This window comes from Petromyzon marinus, unplaced genomic scaffold (assembly GCF_048934315.1).
Source record: "Petromyzon marinus isolate PM22_M1 ecotype Great Lakes invasive population unplaced genomic scaffold, UKy_Petmar_22M1.pri1.0 PM_G_Scaffold_54, whole genome shotgun sequence".
In the NCBI taxonomy this organism is placed as follows: Eukaryota; Metazoa; Chordata; class Hyperoartia; order Petromyzontiformes; family Petromyzontidae; genus Petromyzon; species Petromyzon marinus.
The window spans coordinates 516433-525867 of record NW_027423007.1 but is presented as its reverse complement, the minus strand read 5'-3'; the positions used below and the strand labels follow the sequence as shown (position 1 = coordinate 525867).

The window sequence follows — 9435 nt, the reverse complement described above, 5'->3', positions numbered from 1 at the left end:
GCCCGACCGCCTTTGTCTTCCCAGTGACGATGTTTACACACCGCACCAGGTACTTATTTGAGGCTGAGTCGACCTAGGGGAGGCCCAGGACCGGTTCTGATAATCGTCAGTGGTGTTGGCCGTGAGCGGGAATCTAACCCGGGTTGCCAAGTTCGTAGCGCAGCGCGCTAACCGCTACACTACCGCTCCCCACACACACGCACACACACACGTGCACACATACGCACACGTACGTACAAACACGCACACGTACACACACGCGCATGCAGACGTACACACACACGCACGCACGCACCTTAGGCACGGGGCTGGGGGGGGCGCCCCCCCCGTCGTGCTCTCCCCCTGCCGAGTGGCCGGACATTGCGCGGTGGCGGCGGCGGTGGCGGCGGTGGTAGCGGTGGCAGAGCTCCCGCTGGAAACGCTGACCGGGCGCGCCGGCGCCGCGTCACACACCACCAGCAGCTCCTCCTCCCCTCCTCCGTTGCCTCCGCCCAGCTGATGCTGCTGCTGATGATGGTGTTGGTGCTGCTGCTGATGTTGCTGATGATGTTGTTGCTGTTGCGGCGGCTGCTGTTGTTGTTGCGGTGGTTGCGACGATTCGGAAATCCTGGGGGAGACGTTGGTTCTGCCACTGCCGACAGTTGTGTTTGAGATAATTTAATATTTCTCTGATGTTCTTTTAGTCTTACGCTAATGTTACGTCCCGTCTGCCCAATGTAGCAGCTGCCACATGAACAATTAATCTGATATACACCTTCTGTTGATAGTTTAGGTAATGCATCTTTAGTGCAAGATACTAGTTTTTGAATTTTGCGAACTGTACCAAATCTTACTGTAATGTTTTGCTTTTGCAAAACACGGGCTAATTTGTCAGTTACTCCTGAGATATATGGAATTTTTATTGTTTTAACAATCTGGTCGCTTTCAGCAGTATTGCTTTGCGATCGTGATTTGGCATTCAGTGCTCTGTTAATTTGAGCATTATTGTAGCCATTCTGTCGTAGTGCGTCTTTAACATGTTTAATCTCTCTCACTAGACTCTCACCATCTGACACTGTTTTAGCCCGATGTATGAGCGTCTTGATAAGAGAGGATTTCTGAGCTGGATGATGATGTGATTCTGCATTCAGATAGGCATCAGTGTGCGTTTGCTTTCTGTAAACGCTGTGTGTTATTTTACCATTTAGGCCATGTCCAAGCAAAATATATAGGAATGGGAGTGTGTTATTCACCTCAATTTCCATGGTGAACTGGATGGCCGGGTTTTGTGCATTGAGATGATTTAGAAAATCATTAAGTGTATCTTTACCATGTGGCCAGACAACCAAAGTGTCATCCAAATACCTAAACCAAAAGGATGGTTTTAATGTGCTCGAGGCAAGTGCTCTTATTTCAAAGTTTTCCATGTACAAATTTGCTATAGCAGGGGATAAAGGAGAACCCATTGCTGCTCCTTCCTTTTGTTTAAAGAAATCTCCTCTCCATAAGAAGTAAGTGTTATTTAAACAATGGCCAGCAAGTTTCGGAATATCTTTTGGTAAACCGGTATTCTTTACTAGTGTATCAAGTAATTTAAGCGATTCGTCCACTGGAACCTTAGTGATTAGAGAAATCACATCAAAACTTACCAGAATATCATCAGGAGTAAGTTTAATATCTTTAATCACATTCACAAGATGTTCTGAATTTTTTATAAATGAAGATGTCTTACATCAGCGTAAGACTAAAAGAACATCAGAGAAATATTAAATTATCTCAAACACAACTGTCGGCAGTGGCAGAACATGCTTGTCAACAAGGACACTCAATTGATTTTGACAATGTTGCAGTGGTGTGTAAAACTAATTATTACTGGCAAAGACTAATTAGAGAATCCATTGAAATTGAGAGGAACAAGAATAACTTTAATCGCTCTGACAGCTACCGGCTTAGTGCGGCCTGGAAGCGTATTATTAAATAATACACATTACATTTTGATTTAAAGAATTACTAATCTACAACTCATTACTAATCATAACCAATGACTGATTACTAATCGATTATATAATTACAATACCCCCCCCCCCTCCGCCTCTAATCACTGCACCTGATATGAGTTAAGTGATGATGTCACCCTGCTGCTCTATATAAAACTGGGAGCAAGCGAGGGCTTTACCATTCTGGCGAATTGCCCGATGACGCTGGATGTATTTACCAGCGAAACGTCGTACTCAAACTGTAAATGTGGATTAACTCTTCAACACACCGGTGGGCTGAAGTAGTGAATTATTTGTCTTTTATCAACGTGACACTTTTTTTGCTGATTGGCCGTGTCGGGTGGTGGAGGGTTACGACACATTTTTAAATAAACGCGATCTAACCCAAAAACCTTTATTATGAATAATATTGGTCGCGAAAGCCTACGTGTTAAACTGACTAACCTCTATGGGGAGGATACTTTTCTTAAAACCAGAAAATTGGAGAAGCTTCGCATTAAGCGGATGAAATTGATATCTTCACTGGCGTTCCTCAAAAGGTGCAGAGATTCAAAGGTAATACCAAACGCAGTTAAAATAACACATCACATAAAGTCTTCTAAAGCTAACCAAATACTACACAAAGCTAGCGAATTATTATTAATAGAGAGAATACAGCACAATAGGAGTGAATTATCTTACATTTCGGAATCGCTAAAGCAGTTACACTTAGATATAAGCAATAGTGTATCTATGCATTATTGGAATATAATCGATAACATAACACAACAATCGGCTGATAATGTGTTTAAACTAACAAAAACTAACCAAATTAATACATTTTCTAGACTACATAATAAACAAATCCCTACTGAAAACCAAAAATTTAAAAACAAAACTGTACTGAACTTGACCAACACTGTATTAACCGGTGACATGGTCTCTATCCTTTCTAAAGGCCTTAACTTTGCCGTTACCCCACGCACAATTCCAGTGGATGAGATAATTGCTGAGGTAGAATCAGCAGTTAGACTCCTTCCACATAATGAGGCAGAGATGACTAGACATGAGGTTGCTAAAATAATTGAGAATAGCAAAGTTCCAAAAGTAAATATTAGCTCTAACGAGGCAAAAGCCTTAAGAGAGCTGCGTGTAAATAAGGATATCCAAATCCTAGCAGCTGATAAAGGCCGCACTACTGTAGTGATGTCACGAGCCGATTATGATAATAAAATTAGAAATTTACTAGAGGAAAGTACCTACATTAAAATTAAACGAGATCCAACTAATACTTTAGAACGTAAGACCACTGCAATAATTGCAAATTCATTAATCCCTAAAAAGGAGCAATACCTAATTAAGCCAAGGGCCTCAAAACCACCTAGACTCTATGGGCTACCAAAGATTCATAAAATCGGCATCCCATTACGACCCATAGTCAGTACAATTGGCTCTGCCACATATCAATTAGCAAAATATATAACCAAACAAATACAGCCCTACATCGGTAAGACATCTTCATTCATAAAAAATTCAGAACATCTTGTGAATGTGATTAAAGATATTAAACTTACTCCTGATGATATTCTGGTAAGTTTTGATGTGATTTCTCTATTCACTAAGGTTCCAGTGGACGAATCGCTTAAATTACTTGATACACTAGTAAAGAATACCGGTTTACCAAAAGATATTCCGAAACTTGCTGGCCATTGTTTAAATAACACTTACTTCTTATGGAGAGGAGATTTCTTTAAACAAAAGGAAGGAGCAGCAATGGGTTCTCCTTTATCCCCTGCTATAGCAAATTTGTACATGGAAAACTTTGAAATAAGAGCACTTGCCTCGAGCACATTAAAACCATCCTTTTGGTTTAGGTATGTGGATGACACTTTGGTTGTCTGGCCACATGGTAAAGATACACTGAATGATTTTCTAAATCATCTCAATGCACAAAACCCGGCCATCCAGTTCACCATGGAAATGGAGGTGAATAACACACTCCCATTCCTAGATATTTTGCTTGGACATGGCCTAAACGGTAAAATAACACACAGCGTTTACAGAAAGCAAACGCACACTGATGCCTATCTGAATGCAGAATCACATCATCATCCAGCTCAGAAATCCTCTCTTATCAAGACGCTCATACATCGGGCTAAAACAGTGTCAGATGGTGAGAGTCTAGTGAGAGAGATTAAACACGTTAAAGACGCACTACGACAGAATGGCTACAATAATGCTCAAATTAACAGAGCACTGAATGCCAAATCACGATCGCAAAGCAATACTGCTGAAAGCGACCAGATTGTTAAAACAATAAAAATTCCATATATCTCAGGAGTAACTGACAAATTAGCCCGTGTTTTGCAAAAGCAAAACATTACAGTAAGATTTGGTACAGTACACAAAATTAAAAAAACTAGTATCTTGCACTAAAGACGCATTACCTAAACTATCAACAGAAGGTGTATATCAGATTAATTGTTCATGTGGCAGCTGCTACATTGGGCAGACGGGACGTAACATCAGCGTAAGACTAAAAGAACATCAGAGAAATATTAAATTATCTCAAACACAACTGTCGGCAGTGGCAGAACATGCTTGTCAACAAGGACACTCAATTGATTTTGACAATGTTGCAGTGGTGTGTAAAACTAATTATTACTGGCAAAGACTAATTAGAGAATCCATTGAAATTGAGAGGAACAAGAATAACTTTAATCGCTCTGACAGCTACCGGCTTAGTGCGGCCTGGAAGCGTATTATTAAATAATACACATTACATTTTTATTTAAAGAATTACTAATCTACAACTCATTACTAATCATAACCAATGACTGATTACTAATCGATTATATAATTACAATACCCCCCCCTCCGCCTTTAATCACTGCACCTGATATGAGTTAAGTGATGATGTCACCCTGCTGCTCTATATAAAACCGGGAGCAAGCGAGGGCTTTACCATTCTGGCGAATTGCCCGATGACGCTGGATGTATTTACCAGCGAAACGTCGTGCTCAAACTGTGAATGTGGATTAACTCAACACACCGGTGGGCTGAAGTAGTGAATTATTTGTCTTTTGTCAACGTGACACTTTTTTGCTGATTGGCCGTGTCGGGTGGTGGAGGGTTACGACACATTTATAAATAAACGCGATCTAACCCAAAAACCTTTATTATGGTTAATCACACTGTGTGTGTGTACACCATGTTAACCATACTCTGTGTACACTATGTTAATCACACTGTGTGTGTGTACACCATGTTAATAACACTGTGTGTGTACACCATGTTAATCACACTGTGTGTGTACACCTTTTTTAATCACACAGTGTGTGTACACCTATATTAATCACACTGTGTGTACACTATGTTAATCACACTGTGTGTGTACACCATGTTAATCACACTGTGTGTGTACACCATGTTAATCACACTGTGTGTGTATGTACACCATGTTAATCACGCTGTGTGTGTACACTATGTTAATCACACTCTGTGTACACCATGTTAATCACACTGTGTGTGTACACCCATGTTAACCACACTGTGTGTGTGTACACCATGTTAATCACACTGTGTGTGTACACCATGTTAATCACACTGTGTGTGTGTATGTACACTTATGTTAATCACACTGTGTGTGTACATTTATGTTAACCAAATGCCAACGTTGGCTCAACGTTGCATGTTTACTGGGTTTGAATTGAAATGTTGTGTTCTCGATGGAGTAATTTCTGCCCCTCTAAATTTTTCAACGCTTTTACCGAACTTAATTCCCCTGTTTGTCGTGGTCAAATTCTTGTAATAAAAATGTAGTCTACTACATTTAATACAGGCTATGACAATGCATAGCCTGTATTAAAATCGGCGTCAATTAATCAATTCATTGCCTCCTTTCCAGCTTATAAAAATAAGATTTATGGACGGCATCTTTAAAAAAATTTGTGCGGGTGGGAAAAACGCCGCGGTCCCTAAACTGCGGAATCGTCTTGCGCGGCGAGCAGGCGCCGCGTGTCTTAGGCGCGCCTGCCCCGTGCGCGTGTTAACGAGTTACGGACAGCATCTCACACACACACAAAAAAATAAGTAGCACGTTGAAGATTAATTTATAAAGTAATCGATCAATTAAGAGGCTCTTTTAAAGCAATTTACAATTTTTTTGTATGGACGAATGATTTAATTTAATGTTTTTTTGGCTAGGTCAATGAAACGCCGCGGTCTCTAAAGTGTGGAATCGCCTCGCCGGGGAAGCAGGCGCCACGTCCTTCTCTCACGGCGGTGAGTTATAAACTATTTCATTATTGTTGTTATTATTATTGTTATTATTGTTAATCTTTAAAGCTTGTGATCAAAACGTCGTCCACTTCCCGTTGCCCACTCGACTTCTTCTTCTTTACCTTTTCGCTCACTTTAAAATAAGAAAGCATTGTTTAAGAATAAAACGTTGTTGTTGTTATTGTGTGTAAGGCGTTTCCAGGGTAGTCCTCGACTTACGACAGAGTTGCGTTACAGCGACCAACACCGTAACTCGGAAATATCGTCCTTAGCCTAGCCGGGAGTCTTACAGAATGGTGATAATTTAGCAAAAACAGAGATAATTTACAGTAGTGCAGTATAAACTATATACCGCATGTATTTATTACAATACTGTATTGCACAGTGAAATGTTAGCCCCAACAGTCTGTTAAGGCTAAACGGAGGGTTTTTGTCTTTGTTTGTGTGTATGCAGACCACGTATTCCTGAGTTTCCGTCCATCCGTGGTGGCGGCTGCAAGCATAGCATTGGCCCGTATAGAAGTAAAGCTGCCCTCTGCGTGGACTCTGTACATGCAACACTTCACTGGCCTTGCCTGGGAGATGATCCTGCCATGCGCGGAGCAGCTGATTTGGTGATTTGCACGACAAACAACACAAAGCTCTCCTAAGTGACCGTTTAAGAGACCTATTAAGGCTGAGTTGTGGCTCACGAGGCAGCAACGTGCTCTTTTCTCTCCACAATTTTTGTTTACAAACCAATACCAGTTACCCGTTAAAGCCGAATTTACCCAAGGGAAATTGAATACAGGTTATGCATCGCTGCCCAAACCATCACTGCTGCCCAAACCATCACTGCTTTAAGATTAACTGTTAGTCACAGGAAGGTGAAAGTGTCTCCCAGATCAAATGAGCAATGTCGGTGGGACCAAGGTATTCGTGTCGATTCAACATTCACACGGTGGAGGCCAGTATCTCCAGAGGACAAATACTGTTGTCAAGTTGGCATGACGAGAGACTACTAAAAAAACCAACGAGTATGCCATTGTGCAACAGATGGCAAATATTTTAAACAATATCCATGACGACTAAATGAAGCTGATATGTGGATTCCTGTGAGTGCGAATTTCACGTCCTAGTCCATCACGGATGCCCTGAGACTCGGTGAGGGGCCCCAGCATTACCCATGGTGCCTTGTGACTCATTGGTAGATGGGCCCTTATGGTTGAGGTTTCTCATCAACTTGCTGAATTAAATAAGCAGATGAAGACATTCTTACGGTGCTGTTGCTGGCTTCTTAGCATTTTGGGCCTGTGCTTAGCGACCGTTATTTAAACTTAACAACATTAAGTTGTACACTCTTAATTTTTAGAGATTGGGAAGTATGCTTTTCAGATTTTGCCCCAGGGTTGTTTCCACTTATGCTATATTGAGGACAAACTACTACAAACGACAGTACTATGCAGTGGTGTTAATTACTGCAGTACATCCCATGTGTTTTTATTGATGTCAAATTCTTATATTGCTGTCAAGGGCACGGTGTGATATTGGGTTCAAGGATTACAAGATGGCTTGAACCTAACATGATTAGACACACAGGCATGGACCTGTGTGTGTCAAGATGGGCTTGAACCTAATATGATTAGACGCACAGGCATGGACCTGTGTGTGTCAAGATGGGCTTGAACCTAACATGATTAGACCCACAGGCATGGACCTGTGTGCGTCAAGATGGGCTTGAACCTAACATGATTAGACCCACAGGCATGGACCTGTGTGTGTCAAGATGGGCTTGTACCTAACATGATGAGACCCACAGGCATGGACCTGTGTGTCTGTACTAACTCTACGTCCTCCCCCTGTGTTCGAACTCTTCAGTAAATACAACTTCAACAGGAAGCAGGTCATGGAGCTTCAGGAAAATCCTGCTGTCCACTCTGAGCAGCCCTCCCACTCAGCCTCAGCCATACCACGTGTGCCTCGTCACCAGTCAACTCAACAGCAGCAGCAGCAGCAGCAGCCACAGCCACTACAGCAGCCACAGCAACAGCAGCAGCAGCAACAGCAGCAGCCACAGCAGCAGCAACAGCAGCAACAGCAGCAACAGCAGCAGCAGCAACAGTAGCAACAACAGCAACAACAGCAGCAGCAACAACAGCAACAACAGCAGCAGTAACAGCAGCAGCAACAGCAACAGCAGCAACAGCAGCAGCAGCCACAGCAACAACAGCAGCAACAGCAACAACAGCAGCAGCAGCCACAGCAGCAGCAGCAGCCACAGCAGCAGCAACAGCAGCAACAAATGATGCAGCAGCAGCAGCCACAGCAGCAGCAGGAGGAGCAGAAGCACTGAGTGCCCACGCCGTGCCCCCCACGCCGTGCCCCCCACGCCGTGCCCCCCACGCCGTGCCCCCCACGCCGTGCCCCCCCCCACGCTGCCTCGTGCCGGCCAAGCATCTGGTGCCCAAGTCGGTGCAGACGCCACCTGTGGAGGTGGGTCAGGAGATGGAGTCGTCGTCGCCGCCGCTGCTGCTGCCGTTCAGCAAAGAGACACTTGGCAACATTTGGGATGACCACGATTTGGCCGCGCAAGCCGCGTGTCAGCAGGAACCTGGCCATCGAGCCGCACAACAGATAGATCAGCAGGCTGTGCGGTGATTGCTGTTGCGTTTTCGGCAGGGCACCGATTTCAGGAATGCAGAACACGGAGCGAGTTGTCGGTCAAAGCTGCTCAGCTCGTCAGAGCTTTGGTCGCCAAGCTGTGGGGGGGTGGGGGGTGTTCAAGGAGGCTGTAGATTCATACTCTTTGGTTCTATTGGGTAAAGTCACGTAGGTAAAAAATAAAATAATAAAATTCTCACGACGTTTCGGCCACAACACAAGCGGCCTTCATCAGGTGAAGGGACGAGACTGTCTGGAGGACAGCGCTGGAGTGAGCTGTAGATTACCGGCAACGAAAGCGTCGCAGAATCTTCGCGATGGTTGCAAATTTCAATTAATGAGGCGTCGTGCCGCACGCAATCCCGTGAATATCGCAAACCGACTTCCGCTGGTCAAGAGGCCAGCCGAACGCCGACAAATAGTGGGTCGGCCTGCAGTTAAAAGCCACGCTGTTCAGGCCCAGCTCCACTCTGGCCATTTTATGTTTGGCCATGAATTCAAATGGCCAAAGAGACATAGTAAGAAAATGTCTTCAAGCCTAAGTGAGCATTGGTTGATG

The 9435-nt window shown here is 43.6% G+C and overlaps 1 long non-coding RNA gene across 1 annotated transcript; it reads left to right on the top strand.

The window, feature by feature from the left end:
• Positions 1 to 5999: 5999 nt before the first annotated feature.
• Positions 6000 to 8960, top strand: LOC142917864 (uncharacterized). The gene is made up of 3 exons (XR_012937250.1): positions 6000 to 6239; positions 6691 to 6850; positions 8094 to 8960. It is a non-coding gene; the product is annotated as an uncharacterized LOC142917864 (long non-coding RNA).
• Positions 8961 to 9435: the final 475 nt, after the last annotated feature.